This window comes from Dendrobates tinctorius, unplaced genomic scaffold, assembly GCF_039654945.1.
Source record: "Dendrobates tinctorius isolate UK_male_01 unplaced genomic scaffold, ASM3965494v1 ptg000083l, whole genome shotgun sequence".
In the NCBI taxonomy this organism is placed as follows: domain Eukaryota; kingdom Metazoa; phylum Chordata; class Amphibia; order Anura; family Dendrobatidae; genus Dendrobates; species Dendrobates tinctorius.
In genome coordinates this window covers 18,936,115-18,954,893 of record NW_027361751.1, presented here as the reverse complement: position 1 = coordinate 18,954,893, position 18,779 = coordinate 18,936,115, and positions in this window count along the sequence as shown.

The following is an 18,779-nucleotide window of genomic DNA, read 5'->3' as shown; positions in this document are numbered from 1 at the left end:
ATCAAAAATGTATCCACCAAGTCTCGGAAAATATAATTCATGAAGCATTGGAAGACAGAAGGGGCATTAGTGAGCCCAAAAGGCATCACCAGGTACTCAAAATGTCCCTCCGGAGTATTAAACGCCATCTTCCATTCATCCCCATGCTTAATGCGAATAAGATTATACGCCCCCCTGAGGTCAAGCTTTGTAAACCAGCAAGCACCTTTAACTCTGGAGAATAGATCAGAAATCAGGGGTAACGGATACTGATATTTAACAGTAATTTTGTTGAGGGAACGATAGTCAATACAAGGCCTTAATGAACCATCTTTCTTGGCCATGAAAAAAACCCCAGCACCCAAGGGTGAAGAGGATGGTCTAATATGACCCTTCTCCAATGACTCCTTAATATAAGATCGCATAGCCTCGTGCTCGGGTACAGATAAATTGAAAAGTCGACCCTTAGGAAATTTACACCCGGGGCTCAGCTCAATTGCACAGTCATAACTCCTATGAGGAGGCAAAGACGCAGACTCATTCTCACTAAATACATCATAATAATCAGCCAAATAGTCAGGAACATCATGCGACTGGGGAGAGGTGGAGAAAACAGGAGCATCACTAAGGGCACACCGACAGCCCCAACTCACCACAGGCACAGATTTCCAGTCCAAAACTGGATTATGGATTTGCAACCAGGGAAACCCCAGAACAATGGTATCATGCAAATTATGCAACACCAAAAATCTGCAATTCTCTTGATGGTCTGGGGCGACCCGCATTACCACCTGGGTCCAAAACTGAGGTTTATTCTTTGCCAAAGGAGTAGCATCAATACCCCTCAAAGGGATAGGCATCCGCAGAGGTGTCATAGGAAATCCAAAACGTTTAGCAAAATCCAAGTCCATCAGGTTCAGAGCTGCTCCCGAATCCACAAAAGCCTTAGCGGAAAATGTGGACAGGGAGCAGATCAGAGTAATTGCCAGAAGAAACTTAAGTTGAACACCACCCACAGCAAATGTGTGTGCAAAACGTTTCTCTCATTTAGGGCAGACAGAAATAATATGCGAGGCATCACCACAGAAGAAACACAGCTTATTACGCCTTCTGAACTCCTGACGTTGCGCCCTAGACAAAACTCTATCACATTGCATAGGTTCAGACATTTGTTCAACAGGTGGCAACACCTCTCGTGCGGTTTTGCGTTCACGCAAACGCCGATCAACCTGAATGGCTAATGACATAGAATCGTCAAGACCAGAGGGAACAGGAAATCCCACCATAGTATATTTTACGGTTTCTGACAAACCCTTCTGAAAGAGAGCTGCCAAGGCACCATCATTCCAGGTAGTAAGGACCGCCCACTTTCGGAATTTTTGACAGTACAACTCTGCAGAATCCCGACCCTGGCTCAATGCCAACAGGGCCTTTTCAGCCTGATCAATAGCATTAGGTTCATCATACAACAACCCCAAGGCTTGAAAAAATGTGTTCACATTAGTAAGAATAGGATCATCAGGTTTCAAAGAAAACGCCCAATCCTGGTGATCGCCGCGCAGCAAAGAGATGACAATTTTAACCTGCTACGCGGAGCTCCCCAACGAGTTAGGCTTCAAGGCAAAAAATAATTTACAATTATTCTTAAAATTCAAAAATTTAGACCGATCCCCAAAAAACACATCAGGAGTAGGGATCTTTGGTTCAGCAGCATGTGAATGAGCAAGATAGGCGGAAATTCCCTGCACTTCAGCAGTGAGCTGCTCCACACGATCAGACAATTGTTTCATCTCCATTGAGAAAGAAAAAAAAAATTCCCCCTACGGCCTCAGAGACATAGAGGAAAAAATATACACAAAAAAAAAAAAAAAAATTCTGAAGACAGAGCAAAGAGACAAACTGATCAGAGACAAAAATAGAGCTCAGCACACCCCCGACCAGGGATGGCTGAACTCCAAAAAACAAGGTAAATAAAACAAAACTAATAAGTTCAATAGCAGAGCAAAAACTTATCTTTGGGAAGCAGGAATCAGACTGGTCTCCAAGAATCCAGCAGAGAAATCACCAGCGACTCAGAAGGGCGTCGGCTGCCTTATATCCAGTCAGAATTTCCTGTTACCCAGTCATCATCTACCAGATCAGGTGTTTGGTAATCAGCCTCACTACCTTCCTTCATCAGAAGAGGGAGTTCATCAGACATCTACGGTGAAGGGGGAAATGAACTTACAACAGACGGGGCAGGCTTGGTTACCTGTAGCCTCCACTTCGGCACCCGTTAGGAGCATTCCCCTTCCAAAACCCAAAACGGGCGCTCCCAGGACTTGCAGTGCGTGGTCATTTTTTGACACAGTTGCAGATGACATTTGCTTTGTCAAATGCAAGCTGTCTAATCAGAAAGTCAAAATAGGGAAAAGTGTCAGCAACCTCAATACCATGAATATGTGGAAACAAGTGCGGACCAAGCACGTGGTGGAGTTACAAAGACACACTGAAGACGTAGGCCAACCTACAGCACCACCTACCACCTCTTCAGCTCGTGTTGTAGCCTCTTCCTCCAGCTCACACACAGCTGGTTCGGCTTCCTCACAGGATCGCCATGGAAGAACCTCTGGCACTGTTGTCCAGGGACCCAGTGACATTCCACCCACAGCACCACGTTCCCTGTCATCCTCACACTCCCAGGCCACTCTACAGCCATTGGTAGCACAGGCATGGGAGAAAAGGCGGCCATACTCGGCAAACCATCCCCGAGCACAGGCTCTGAATGCTGGCATTGCAAAACTACTGGCCCTTGAAATGCTCTCATTCAGGCTGCTGGAGATTGACACCTTCCGTAACTTCATGGCATTGGCAGTCCCACAATACACCGTTCCCAGCTGCTTTTATTTCAGCAGGCATGCCGTCCCTGCCCTGCAAAAGCATGTGGAGGGAAAAATTAAACATGCACTACTAAACGCCGTCAGTAGCAAGGTCCACCTGACCACCGATGCGTGGACCAGTAACCATGGACAGGGACGATACCTTTCCTTCACTGCCCATTGGGTCAATGTTGTGAAGCCGGGTACAGATCTTGAGAGTGGCGCTGTACATGTTCTGCCAACTCCAAGGATTGCAGGAATCCAGTCTGTACACATTGACTCCTCCTCATACTCCAGTTCCTCAGAATCAGCGCTGCAGGAGCCTGTTACGACCGATATGAGCACAGCCGTGGCCAAACGTCAACAGGCCGTACTGAAATTAATTTCTTTGGGGAATCTAAGCCACACAGTGCAGGAGCTTTGGAATGCCATCAAGCACTAGAGCGACGTGTGGTTTGTGCCAGCGAATCTCCAGCCAGGCTTGGTAGTGTGTGACAATGGCCGAAATCTGGTGGCAGCTCTGGGCCTAGGCAACCTCACTCACATCCCATATCTGGCACATGTGCTCAACTGGGTCATGCAGAGCTTTCTGAGGGACTATCCGGATCTTGATGCACTGCTGCACAAGGTCCGCATAGAGTGCGCTCACTTGCGGCCTTCCAGCATGGCAATATCGCACATTGCATCTCTGCAGTGCCGATTCCGTCTTCCGGAACATCGCATCATATGTGACTTACCCACCAGGTGGAATTGAACGTTACATATGTTGGAGCGGTTGTGTGAGCAGCAGGCAGCAGTAATGGAGTACCAGCTGCATCAGGCGCAAACAAGTCGCACTGCGCGCCGGTCACACTTCAGCACCACTGAGTGGGCCTCTATGAAGGACATCTGCCACGTTTTGCGTGCCTTCGATGATTCCACGCGGATGGCATGTGCAGATGATGCACTAGTCAGAATGACTGTCCTCCTTATCTGCCTGCTTCAAAAAACACTGCAAGCACTAAGGGAGGAGGTTTTGGAAGAGGTGGAGGATGAGAAGTCACAAATGCCATCTGCTTCTGGACAGTCTGCGCAACGTGGTTCCTCACAAAGGCCTACGCAGGGGACACTTTGTGAGGAGGATGAGGAGGAGTCAATGGAGGAGGAAGACATCTCTCCAGAGGAGGGAGGTACACAATGCTCTAGTAGTCAGTATGTACAGCGAGGGTGGGGTGATGCAGAGCAGGTAGAGATGACGCCTCAAGCAGGGGACAGCGTTCCTTGGGCAGTTGGGAGTCTGCAGCACATGGTTGATTTCATGCTGCAGTGCCTGAGAAACGACCGCCGCATCGCCCACATTCTCAACACGGCTGATTATTGGGTGTACACCCTCCTAGTTCCTCACTACCGGGACAACTTACAAAGCCTCATAACACCGTTGAACCGGGGGCGTAAAATGTTCTTCATTCCACCCGAGAGCAGTGCTGCTACTGCTTTACAAAGCAGCTCTGTGCGTTGAGGCAGTGGAGGAAGCTCTGCACAAAGAGGGAGCAGAGGCAGCGCCTCAGCACAAGGCAAGACCAGTATGGCCCAAAAGTGGCAATGTTTTGTGTGCCCGCCACAAATGTCTACACCATCACAGACGGCTCCATTCAGCAGGAGGCAACGTTTCAGTCAGATGGTGACAGACTACATGTCTTGCCCTGTCAGTGTACTCCCAGACGGCTCTTCCCCCTTCAAGTTTTGGGTCTCAAAGCTGGATACATGGCCAGAGCTTAGCCAGTATGCATTGGAGGTGCTGGCTTGCCCTGCTGCTAGTGTATTATCAGAAAGCGTCTTTAGTGCCGCAGGTGGTGTACTAACAGACCGTCGCACACGACTATCCTCCGATAACGTTGACCGGCTTAATTTTCTGAAAATGAACAAGGCCTGGATCTCGCCAGAAATTGCCAGTCCTCTTCCAGAATAAATAACAGGTTGGCAACAGTATCCAGGTCTCCTGTTGTGTTCATGTTTCTACCACCTGAACTGTAATCCCTGGGCTCCAACACCGCCAGTTGTTGCTCAGAAGTGCCGTCTGCACAGAGAAAAACACATGCTCCAGTGTTAGTGGGGTTCAGTAACACCAGCTGCTCCCCTGCTGTGTGTCCGGCAAAGTCTCCTGCTGCCTCCACATTCAAACTACATCAGATTTTACACTTGCTCCAATTAGGCCTCAGCCTACTCCATGATTGACCCTGGGCTCCAACAACGCCAGTTGTTGCTCAGAAGTGCCGTCTGCACAGAGAAAAACACTAGCTCCTGTGTTAGTGGGGTTCAGTAACGCCAGCTGTTCCACTGCTGTGTGTCCAGCAATATCTCCTGCTGCCTCCACATTCAAACTACATCAGATATAAAACTTGCTCCAATTAGGCCTCAGCCTAAACCCTGATTGACCCTGTGCTCCAACATCGCCAGTTGTTGCTCAGTAGTGCCGTCTGCACAGAGAAAAACACTAGCTCCTGTGTTAGTGGGGTTCAGTAACGCCAGCTGCTCCCCTGCTGTGTGTCCGGCAATATCTCCTGCTGCCTCCACATTCAAACTACATCAGATATAAAACTTGCACCAATTAGGCCTCAGCCTAAACCCTGATTGACCCAGGGCTCCAACATCGCCAGTTGTTGCTCAGAAGTGCCGTCTGCACAGAGAAAAACACGAGCTCCTGTATTAGTGGGGTTCAGTAACGCCAGCTGCTCCCCTGCTGTATGTCCAGCAATGTCTCCTGCTGCCTCCACATTCAAACTACATCAGATATAAAACTTGCTCCAATTAGGCCTCAGCCTCAACCCTGATTGACCCTGGGCTCCAACACTGTCAGTTGCTGCTCAGAAGTGCCATCTGCACAGAGAAAAACACATGCTCCAGTGTTAGTGGGGTTCAGTAATGCCAGCTGCTCTCCTGCTGTGTGTCCGGCAATGTCTACTGCTGCCTCCACATTCACAGTAGTGGGAATGTGGACAGAGCAGGAGACATTGCTGGACACACATCAGGGGATCAGCTGACGTTACTGAACCCCAGTAACACAGGAACAAGTGTTGATTGTGCAGACGGCAGTTCTGAGCAGCAACTGGCGGTGTTGGAGGCCAGGGTAAATACTAGAGACAGAGTGGAGCCAGAGGCCTAATTGGAGCACATTTAAAATCAGTAGTAGTCTACAACACATATTAAACTTGATGAATTAGGCCTCAGCCTACACCCTGATTGACCCTGGGCTCCAACATCGCCAGTTGCTGCTCAGAAGTGCCGTCTGCACAGTCAACATATGCTCCAGTGTTATTGGGGTTTGAAATATCATCTGATCCCCAGCTGTGTGTCTGGCAATTTCTCCTGCTCTGTCCACACTCACACAACTACAGATTTAAAACTTGCTCCAATTAGGCCTCTGTCTCCACTCTGTTTGTAGTACTTTCCCTGGGTTCCAGCACCGTCAGCTGGTTCTCTGCAGTGTCTTTGGCACGGGTACTCCCTCCTGCCCAGCCTGGTTCCAGCACGCCTGCTGTTTCCGGGTAGTGTCAACATCACTTTGCCACCAATACGTTGTCCTGTCGTGTTGCGGTCGGGGTAGCCGAGTCTATGGTGCCTACAGTTTATGGGCTTCCTATGTGGGCTGTGGGATCTGGCAACAAAGGCTGATTCCGTAGTGCCAATAGGACAAGCACCCCCTGTAGGTCTGTGGGTTTCGGTAACTGTGACCGGCTTGCAGCCTTGCAACTTTGTTTTTCATGGGTACCTTCTGCTACCCATCCGGGTTCCAGCACCGTCAGCTGGTTCTCGGCAGTGCCTTTGGCTTAGGTGCCTCCTTCTCGGTATTCAAATTCCAGCAACGTCTGCTGGTCCGTGGTAGTGCTTTCTAGCACAGGTACCTCCTGCTTAGTAACCAGGTTCCAGCACCGTCAGATGGTCCTCAGTAGTGCCAATGGCTCTTGTTCCTTCTGCTGCCCCTCCAGGTTCCAGCACCATCAGCTGGTCCTCGCTAGTTCCATTGTCTCTTGCAGCTTCTGCTACCCATCCGGGTTCCAGCACCGTCAGCTGGTTCTCGGCAGTACCTTTGACTTAGGTGCCTCCTTCTCGGTATCCGAGTTCCAGCAACGTCTGTTGGTCCTTGGTAGTGCTTTCCTGCACAGGTACCTCCTGCTTAGTAACCAGGTTCCAGCACCATCAGCTGGTCCTCAGTAGTGCCATTGGCTCTTGTTCCTTCTGCTGCCCCTCCGGGTTCCAGCACCGTCAGCTGGTCCTCGCTAGTTCCATTGGCTCTTGCAGCTTCTGCTACCCATCAGGGTTCCAGCACCGTCAGCTGGTTCTCGGCAGTTCCTCAGCCTTCTTGTACCTTCTGCTACATTTCCAAGTTCAAGCTTTTGGAAATGGTTTTTGGTTATCACTCTGGATCTCCCTGACGACGACCCTGAAGACGACGACCCTGAAGACCACCCCGAAGAAGATGACGACCACGAAAACGATGACCCTGAAGACAACGACCCGAAAGACCACCCCGAAGAAGACCAAAAATATGTCCCTGAAGATGACCAAGAGGACAAAGAACATGAAGACAACCACCAAGATACAGAACAAGAGACAGAAGACCAAGAAGCAGAAGAACAAAAAGCAGACAAAAAGCAGAAGAACATTAAGCATAAGACTAAAAATCAGAGCAAAAGATATTATCTAAATTATAAGCAGAAGAAGACTAAACAGTGTATGGGGGTGAGTCCGTTCCTCCTCGTGGTGCCCCTGGAAAATGCCTGGTGCTGCAGGCCAAGCTGAATGCGGATCTTGTGACAGGCCGAACGGAAGGTATAATTTTCAAACTTTTATAGATAACAACTACAGGAATGACTGTCACAAATAAGAATATGATGAAGAAGAAGAATAGGAAGAAGATGAAGAAGTAGAATATGAAGAAAAATAATTTAATAGTTGAATAAGAAGAATATGAAGAATGTAAAAAAAAAGAATAATAGGAAGAAGGTGAAGAAGAAGAAGATGAATAAGGTGAAGAAAAAGTTGATTAAAAAGATGCTGCTGCTGCTGAGGATCATGAAGGAGAAAGTGTGGGAGAAGTAAAAAAGGTGAAGAGCATGGAAGTAGTGAAACATACATATGTGACAAAATATAAAAAAGGTTAACATAGTCAATATCTTTGTAACTCCGAACGTCTTTAAAAAAAAAAATTTACTCCTGCTATTCCATTTGATTGGGCTAAACCTCTATGCCTTTAATGTCTCCTCCACCTCCCCCAATACATTCTACATTATTCCTACTTGTTTTTCTTCATGTAGAATTAACCTACAAGGAAAGAAAGGGTTTTTTTTAATTCCGATATTTCTGTCCCATTGACTTGCATTGGTTTCCGGTATCGGAATCGGCGATACCCGATACTTTTTGGGTATCGGTCCGATCCAATCCGATCCGATATTTCACGATATCGGATGGTATCGCTCAACACTACTCCTCACGTTCTGTACTGATCTTCCTCTCTATGGAGAATCAGGCTTTCAGTCTATGTTGCTCTCTCTCTCTTTCCCGTGCCAGCAGACCGAGGTCATTGGGAACTGCTGCAGCACTTCCATCCATCTATCCCTCTCTCCGGGGATCTTCTCTCTAGCTCTCCAACCAACTCAGTGACTAATCCTAAACTCTTCCTGCTCTTTGTAATGTCATCTAACTCCACCCACCTCCCAGCAAGTTTCGTGTTCCAAGCAGGGAGCCACCAATGGGTGCTTTGCTATAATCCAAGCAGGGAGCTGCCGAAGGTGCTTTGCTACACTACTTTGTGGTGTGGGGTGCAGGTGTTGGAGTGTGGTCAGGAGTCTCCAACTTACCTGGATGGTGGGATACCACACCTCAGGAGGAGGTGCAATACCTCTGTGGCGACTGAGCCTCTGGGGCGCCCCATACCCCCCCATTAAACACAGCACGTACACGGGCTGCAAGGCAAACACAGTTGACAATACAGGAACATACAAAATTTTTATATTGCACAATAAACATGTCTTATACTAAACTTCCCAATGTGGAAGGCACTGTTTCTTGAACGTTGCAAACAATTTAACTGTCTATCTATATTTAAAGCTGTGCTACCTAATTTAAAGTGCTATGGAAGCAAATTCACTATCAGAACACATTTTCTAGTGACACATTTCTTTTCTGTTATCTGTTTCACTTTCCACTTTCTTAATGAGTAACAACCGTCAACACCTGGTTCGTCACCTGCATACCTTTATTCAACTCTCACATCTTTATTCACGTATTATAAAACATTCTCTACATTTCTTTCTCAATTTGACCCTATAAAATCTGTCATTAATACTGTTACTACACATTATCACTTTCTAGTTTCCTGTTCAAAAATACTAAGCATTATTCATAAGTGCAAAGAATAGACATTGGTCCGGCCATCATGTCTGGAAATGTCCTTATAACGAGGTAGTCCTTGTTCAAGTGAAGGTTCCTATGTAAAACCAAGAGAAAGCACCTAAAGTGGTGCAAACTGTTTACAATGACAGTTCCAGATCACTCAGCGTTAGAGTTGAGCGACTTTGGTCGGATCAGGTTTCGTGAAACCCGAATGAAACAAAATAAGTTTCAGATGAAACTCGTCCGACTAGAGCAAAACAAAGTCGGAGTTTCGTCCGAAACCCGACCCCAATGCAAGTCAATGGGAAATAAAAGTCGGATGAAACTTTTTTGCTCTAGTCGGACGAGTTTCATCTGAAACTTATTTTGTTTCATTCGGGTTTCACGAAACCTGATCCGACCAAAGTCGCTCAACTCTACTCAGCGTCCATGATCTCCACAGTTCCAGTATGCAACACGCTGCCAATAAAACTGGGCATCAACGGGATCAACAAATAAACATCATAATCAAAAATAGAAAAATATTAGAAAAAACTGAAAAAACAAGCACAATGGTGCAAATACCCTCCTGGGCAACAAAATTTAGTTTACTGTAAGTTACTAGTGGTGGTTTCCTCCTGGGGTTCTGGAAGCTGATTGCTTGAGCTGCTTCCAGGGGAGATGCTCTGGGTACTCTCATCTTGTGTTTGATTGCTTGCTAATCACAGGTACTCTGTTTCCCAAAGGGTGAGATTGGGACCGGTCGGGATAATTGAAAGGGCTATGGAGACATCGACTGCCTCGGGGGATGGCGCATCAGCAATTTCCAGGGGTACCTCTGCTGTGGTCAGCGGTTCAGCAGGTGTTGTCGCCGGCAATACTTGATCGTCCTCCTCCAATTCCATCGGGACCTCCGTGATGGGCACCGTAGCCTGGGGCCCCCGGCAAGGGTCGATCAGGCCATTCCGATTCATTGGTTCTACTCCCATCACCAAGGTCATGCCCGAAGCGGTAATCATACCTTGCGCTCCCTGCTGAGGCTCCGGTCTCGGTGCGGGTGCAGGGTGGTGAGCAGCGGCGGCCGCAACTCCTGGAGTTGCCGGCGGGGCAGGTCGCAGCTGGATCCGGCCAGGGGCAAGGTTGGTTTCTGCCAAGGCCTTTAGCAGGGGCCCACACGGCCGCACCCGGTTCAGACGGGGCCGCGGTCCCAGTTCTCCATTCGGCTCCGGAACCCTCATGTACCTCCTCCAGGCAGGCCTTAACCAGTGACAATATCTGCCTTGAGGTGGTGACAGGCGCTACAGAGGGTGGCTCAGCGGGCGTATACTCCACAGGGGCGGCCTGGGGGCAAGTTGCTTTTCCTCCCCCTGTTCTTCTGGCTTCTTTCCTCCTTCCATCATGGCGTTCTTTCGCCTTCCTGGGCTCTTTTCCCGCCACTGGCTTCCGCTCCTCCTTCTGGGGGCGGCGTCTTCTTCCTACTCCTCCATACCAAGCCAGTATACGAACCCCTCGGGGGGTGGGCCATGTTGCTGTCGCATAGAAGTTCAGACGGGGAGGCCCAGGACAGTCCATGCTCTTTTCTTAGGATCACCCATATTATCACGCCCTTCTTCACCGCACCGGCGGCCATTTTTAACATTCATTTCACAGTCCAGTCTATTAAATTGGGTCTTCTGCACATTTTCAAAAGATTCGAGTCTTAGGCACACAGAACCCGATGGCATTGGGTCTCGTCATCCTGTTCGTGACGCCAAAAATGGGTCACCCTCCCAGGGCTGTGGGGTACTCGGCACCGGGCCCGATGAGCTTCAACAGGAGATGTCATGGCAGCTGTGACCCGGCCCGTCGCCCTGGGCGCCCATTGTAAAAGGGGTTGTTTCAGTGTGCTTGTGGTGATGAAAGTTTATAAGTGATTCGTGACGCCACCTGTGGTGTTCGGCAATGAAGATATAAGCCGACGCTGCAGACAGATCCTCTGGGACAGATGGTGTGGTGCAGCAGTGATGGTATAGCCCTCCACAGGCAGGGCTGTAGTCCCAGGGCAGAGTAAATGGAGCGACACGTAGATGGTGCAGTGTCAGGTGCAAGAGATGTAGCAGTGCTGGGCAGGTTGGCGCAGGAATAAGTGGAGGACACCAGGGCATGTAGTTCCAAAGCTTTACTCACAGTCTGTTGCAGGTACAGGTGCCCGCATTTGTGCCGTGTCCTCCGGGTCAGGAGCTCAACCAACTTCCAGGCAAGATGAAGTACTCCTTTCCAACACTCCGCCAACATGTGCCTTTCTGAATGTCTCCTCTTATAGCGCCTTTAGGTGAAGTACTCCTAGTACTGAGTTACACTGGAGTTCCTCCTGTCCGATGTTCTTATGAACTCTACTTGTACGGCAGACAGCTGTAGCCTGCTTCGGGGACTCCTTGCTACTAAGTCCCGGCTCACTATTATGTTGCTGTTGTGCCCCCAAGTCTCGTGTGGGAATAAAGTGGTCACTACTTCTATTCCTCCGGTGTCTGCTGCAGGACCATTAGTATCCATACAACCTCGGGGACCAGGCCCCTGCCTTGCGCTTAGAACTTCTAGGAAGGGATTTCTTCTAACCCAAGTCCTCTGTTCTCTTAAACTCCTCACGTTCCGTACTGATCTTCCTCTCTATTCTCCATAGAGAGGAAGATCTCTATGGAGAATCAGGCTTTCAGTCTATGTTGCTCTCTCTCTTTCTCTTTCCCGTGCCAGCAGACCCAGGTCACTGGGATCTGCTGCAGCAATTCCATCCATCTATCCCTCTCTCCGGGGATCTTCTTCTCTCTAGTTCTCCAACCAACTCACTGACTAATCCTAAACTCTTCCCGATCTTTGTAATGTCATCTAACTCCACCCACCTCCCTGCACGTTTCGTATTCCAAGCAGGGAGCCACCAATGGATGCTTTGCTATACTCCAAGCAGGGAGCCACCGAAGGTGCTTTGCAACACTACTTTGTGGTGTGGGGTGCAGGAGTTGGAGTGTGGTCAGGAGTCTCCGCCTTACCTGGATGGTGGGATACCACACCTCAAGAGGAGGTGCAGTATCTCTGTGGTGACTGAGCCTCAGGGGTGCCACATTTTAGTTCCCAACAAACTTGCACTGTCCCTCATTGAACTGCCAACAAATACCTGGCTTTGTCCCTGAATCACCAGCTTGGGCTGCACCTCTTGAAATTCCCTGGCCTCCCTTTGAAAGGACTGCCCAATATCTTTCTGATCCCACTGAATACTAGGCCACAATGCGCTCCTCTGACGGAATTGATCGACATATCGCCTAACTGGATTCCTCCCTGGGTGAGATCCGTGAACGGATGGAGGGGGCAAGCCACATCCTGAAGGGTCATTGATGGGGTTCTTGTAGAGCCGCTGAGGACGAGAAGCCGCATCTGGTGACAGGTGCTCTGGTGGCCTCGATCTGCGCATGCACAGTACAGATGACACCACAAGGAACCTTATCTGCCAAGTGGATACCCAAACATTCAGTTTGTCGAAGTCAGACAGAAACTTTTGAACATCCTTCTTTGTTGTAGTTTTGTTGTGTTTTTGTGGACTGACAACTAGTGACTACTTTGAGAAATTGTGCTGCATGTCCAGTGATTAATACTGATACTGTATAACCTGGATTTACTAAGATGGCCAATGGTTATCCTGTGGATGCCATTTTGATTCTTGTTAGGGCATACTTAAGATGACAAGGAACTTCGACTCATTGCTTGAGTATTGTGTCTAGCCTTAGTTCACAGGAGCTGGAGACTGGAGATACACCATCTTACTAAAACTTGTCTCACTCCTCTCTTGATTGCAGGAGCTCTCTCCAAGAACTTCCACTGCAACCTCATGGTGTCCCGCTCGTGCTCTCTTGCATACTGCATTCCAGCAGTGCTCCACCAGTAACCTAACAGGGAACTCAAGCAATGAGTCTGCGTTCCATGTGGTATTAAGTAGGCCCAAACAGGAAACAAGATGGCTTCCACAGTACCAACATCGGCCATATTAGTAAAGAGCAATTCTACATACAGAATAGCAGCCACTAGTGGTAAGGAGTGGACCTGCCACACAATTTCTCAAGGTGGATAACAGCGGCCACTTGAGACCATTCCATAGAAAAACTTACAAAATCTTGGCAACTGCACTACTGTATACTGAAAACTATACACTATATTTAATAAGTTGAATAATAACAAATCCAGCGCAGAATCTTAGTAAATAAATGACTTATAACCGTAGACCATTCAGAGTATCAGTTATTAAGTACAGTACAACTCTCTGCCTTTTTTCAGTCCAAATACAAATCTTGCTTTCTAAGCCTATAGACCTTATTTTACCATTAGGTGTCTTTGTGGGACAGCGTCAAAGTCTTTCCAGAGCCCAAAAACACTGTACCCATAGTTTTACTCATTGCTTCATAAAAAAACTTATCAGATTGGTTTGACAACTTCTGTCCTTACTAAAACCATGCTGGCATTACTGTCCATCACATACTCCTGTATATAATCCTAATAGAATCCTACAGAGAATGTAAGGCTGCATGGGCAGGGCCCTCTCCCATCTTTACCTGTCTGTCATTGTTAATTTGTTCACTGTAAGTTATATTTGCATTTTGCTTGTAACCACTTCTCATGTACAGCACCATGGAGTCAATGGTGCACTAAAAATAAATAATAATAATCCCTTACAAGCTCCTACAACACTTTCCCACAATGAATGTTAAAGGGGTATTCCCATCTCCAAGATCCTATCCCAACATGTAGTAGGTATAATGATAATATTAACAAATACCTCCAATTACAAATGTAGTATAGTTCTTCTGATAACCTTTGTCGCTTACCCCATGTGCAGGGCATTGCAGTAGCTTAGGTATCCATGGATACAACCAGTCATATAGTGATGTTTAGTTAGTTAGTTATTAGTGGCTGTAACCATGGATATATAAGCTACTGCAATGCCCTGCACACGCGGCATGTGACATAGCTGATCATGAAGAAATACTACATTTGTACTTTTGCTTAGGTATCCATGGTTACAATCACTCATATAGTAATAGTTAGTTAGTTAGCTGTTAGTGGACGTAACCATAGACAACTCATCTACTGCAATGAACTGCACATGGTAAGAAAAAGCGAATCAGAAGAACTATACTAATTCTAATTTGGGCTGTTTGCTAATATAATTAGTATGAAACCTAGTACATATTGGGAAAGGATTTCACTGATGGGAATACCCATTTAAATTTACTGGTGTTTAATTACCCAGGAAAGGCATTTAGCACTTTTTTGAAAATGGGTAACATATTAGCTTTGCACCAGTTGCTTAGGTTAACACTAGCAAGTCTCTAAAAATGATGTATAAGGGCACAGTAATAATTGAGCTGAGTGCCTTAAGAGCTCTTGGATGCAGCACATCTAGGCCCAAGGCCTTGTTCACTTTCAATTTATGTAACTTAGCTTGGACTATATTTACTTTTAACTAACGGTATATATTAGACACTCATAATAAGGGCAAAGGGATCAACTACATCTGCGGCTTTCTCTTTGGTATATAAAGAGCTACATAACCAATTTAATAATTCTGCTTTCTCTTGATCCTCAGTGACCTACTCCCCTTTACCATTATTTAGGACTCTGTCACATGATATTGTAGTGCTTTATTCTATACTAAAATTCAAGAAGGGTCTGGATGCTGTTCTAAATAGATATAATATTACAAGTTTTGGGGACTAGATTCTGTGATGCGGCGTTGATCCAGGGAACTGATTGCCATATGGAGTTGGGAAGTAATTTTTCCACTAGGATATATTAGTGTCTGCCCCATGCAGTTTGTGCCTTCCTCTCTATCAGCATTTTAAGCTCTAGGTTTAGCTCATATTGTGGCTTTAGCACATGGATCTCAAGTGGTTCTACTGAACCAAATATAACTTGTCATAAGATTCTTAATCCGAGTCAGAAGAACCATTGGGAATCTTTGAGATGTGCAACTAGAAGACTTCAGACCTCATCGGGAATACTGTGTCCAGTTTTGGGCACATTTTTTAACCCCTTCACCCCCAAGGGTGGTTTGCACGTTCATGACCGGGCCAATTTTTACAATTCTGACCACTGTACCTTTATGAGGTCATAACTCTGGAACGCTTCAATGGATCCCGGTGATTCTGACAATGTTTTCTCGTGACATATTGTACTTCATGATAGTGGTAAAATTTCATTCAAATAACTTGCGTTTATTTGTGAAAAAAATGGAAATTTGGCAAAAATTTTGAAAATTTCGCAATTTTCCAACTTTGAATTTTTATGCCCTTAAATCACAGAGATACGGCACACAAAAAACTTGATAACTAACATTTCCCACATGTTTACTTTACATCAGCACAATTTTGGAACCAAATTTTTTTTTAGTTAGGAAGTTATAAGGGTTAAAAGTTCTCATTTTTACAACACCATTTTATTTTTAGGACCACATCACATTTGAAGCCACTTTGAGGGGTCTATATGATAGAAAATACCCAAAAGTGACACCATTCTAAAAACTGCACCCCTTAAGGTGCTCAAAACCACATTCAAGAAGTTTATTAACCCTTTAGGTGCGTCACAGGAATTTTTTTGAATATTTAAAAAAAAATGAACATCTAACTTTTTTTCACAAAAAAAATACTTCAGGTTCAATTTTTTTTATTTTACCAAGGGTTACAGGAGAAATTGGACTGCAAAAGTTATTGTGCAATTTGTCCTGAGTACGCTGATACCTGATTTGAGGGGGGAAACGACTGTTTCGGTGCATGGCAGAGCTCAGAATGGAAGGAGCGCTGTTTGACTTTTTCAATGCAAAATTGGCTGGAATTCAGATCGGACGCCATGTCACGTTTGGAGAGTCCCTGATGTACCTAAACAGTGGAAACCCCCTACAAGTGACCCCATTTTGGAAACTAGACCCCCCAAGGAACTTATCTAGATATGAGGTGAGAACTTTGAACCCATAAGGGCTTTACAGAAGTTTATAACGTACAGCGGTACAATTAAAAAATCATATTTTTTCCACAAAAATGATCTTTTCACCCCAATTTTTATTTTCTCAAGGGTAACAGGACCCTAAAAGTTATTGTGCAATTTGTCCTGAGTATGCTGATACCCCACATGTGGGGGTAAACCACTATTTGGGCGCATGGCAGAGCTCGGAAGGGAAGCAGCGCCATTTGACGTTTTTGGCTGGAATTGAGATCGGACACCATGTCGCGATTGGAAAACCCCTGATGTACCTAAACAGTGGAAACCCCCCACAAATGACACCATTTTGGAAACTAGACCCCCTAAGGAACTTATCTAGATGTGTGGTGAGGACTTTGAACCCCCAAGGGCTTCACAGAAGTTTATAACATAAAGCCGTACAATTAAAAAATCATTTTTTTTCCACAAAAATGATCTTTTCACCCTCAATTCTTATTTTTCCAAGGGTAACAGCACCCTAAAAGTTATTGTGCAATTTGTCCTGAGTATGCTGATACCCCACATGTGGGGGTAAACCACTATTTGGGCGCATGGCAGAGCTCGGAAGGGAAGCAGCGCCATTTGACGTTTTTGGCTGGAATTGAGATCGGACACCATGTCGCGATTGGAAAACCCATGATGTACCTAAACAGTGGAAACCCCCCACAAATGACACCATTTTGTAAACTTGACCCCCCAAGGAACTTATCTAGATGTGTGGTGAGCACTTTGAACCCCCCAGTGCTTCACAGAAGTTTATAACGCCCGGGCGTGAAAATAAAAAATTTGTATTTTTTCCACAAACATGATCTTTTAGTCACCATTTTTTATTTTCCTAAGGGTAACAGGAGAAATTGGACCCCAAAAGTTGTTGTCCAATTTGTCCTGAGCAAGCTGACACCCCATATGTGGGAGAAAACTACTGTATGGACACACGTCAGGGCTCGGAAGGGAAGTAGTGACGTTTTGGAATGCAGACTTTGATGGAATGGTCTGCGGGTGTCATGTTGCCTTTGGAGAGCCCCTAATGTACCTAAACAGTGGAAACACCCACAAATGACCCCATTTTGGAAACTAGACCCCCTAAGGAACTTATCTAGATGTGAGGTGAGCACTTTGAACCCCCAAGGGCTTCACAGAAGTTTATAATGCCAGGGCATGAAAATAAAAAAATCGTATTTTTTCCACAAACATGATCAATTAGTCCCCAATTTTTTTATTTTCCCAAGGGTATCAGGAGAAATTGGACCGCAAAAGTTGTTGTCTAATTTGTCATGAGTACGCTGACACCCCATATGTGGGAGAAAACTACTGTATGGACACACGTCGGGGCTCGGAAGGGAAGCAGTGCCATTTTGGAATGCAGACTTTGATGGAATGGTCTGCGGGTGTCATGTGCGTTTGGAGAGCCCCTGATGTACCTAAACTATTGAAACTCCCCACAAGTGACCCCATTTTGGACACTAGACCCCCCCACGGAACTTATCTAGATGTGTGGTGAGCACTTTGAACCCCCAAGTGCTTCACAGAAGTTTATAACGCTCGGACGTGAAAATAAAAAAATCATTTTTTTCCACAAAAATGATATTTTTGCCCCCAATTTTTTATTTTCCTAAGGGTAACAGGAGAAATTGGACCCAAAAATTGTTTTGCAATTTTTCCTGAGTAGGCTGATACCCTACATGTGGGGGTAAAACACTGTTTGGGCGCATGGCAGAGCTTGGAAGGGAAGGAGCACCATATGACTTTTTCAACTCAGAATTGGCTGGAATTGAGATCAGACGCAATGTTGCATTTGGAGAGCCCCTGATGTGCCCAAACAGTGGAAACCCCCAATTCTAACTCCAACCCGAACCCCAACACACCCCTAACCCTAATCTCAGCCCTAACCCTTGCCCTAACCCAAGCCCTAACCCTAGCCCTAACCTTAACCCTAGCCCTAACCCTAACCCTAGCCCTAACCCTAGCCCTAACCCTAACCCTAATGGAAAAATGGAAATAAATACATTTTTTTAACTTTATTATTTTTCCCTAACTAAGGGGGTGATAACGGGGGGTTTGATTTACTATTTATGGCGGTTTTTATTTTTGAATAAAAAACAAATCTGAACTGAGAAAAGTAAGTTAATGTGTATGCACAATGTAAGTGCATATTAACACATGACCATTAAACAGAGAAAACAAAAAGCAAAAAACACAAATATCCTGAACTAAAAAGTAAAAAATATACTGCAAATAATGCATAAAGGTAATAATAATAATAAGGGTATTTAGGAAACATAATTTTGATCAAAATAATGTACAAGCCATCCCGCCACGTCATGGCAACCATTGTGGGTTTTTATTTTTGGCAGCTGTCGCACGCTAAAAGACGCTTTTTATTGTAAAAATAGTTTTTGCATCACCACATATTGAGAGCTATAATTTTTCCGTATTTTGACCCACCGAGTCATGTGAGGTCTTATTTTTTGCGGGACGAGTTGACGTTTTTATTGGTACCATTTTCAGGGACGTGACATTTTTTGATCGCTTTTTATTCCGATTTTTGGGACGCAGAATGAACAAAAACCAGCGTTTCATGAATTTCTTTTGGGG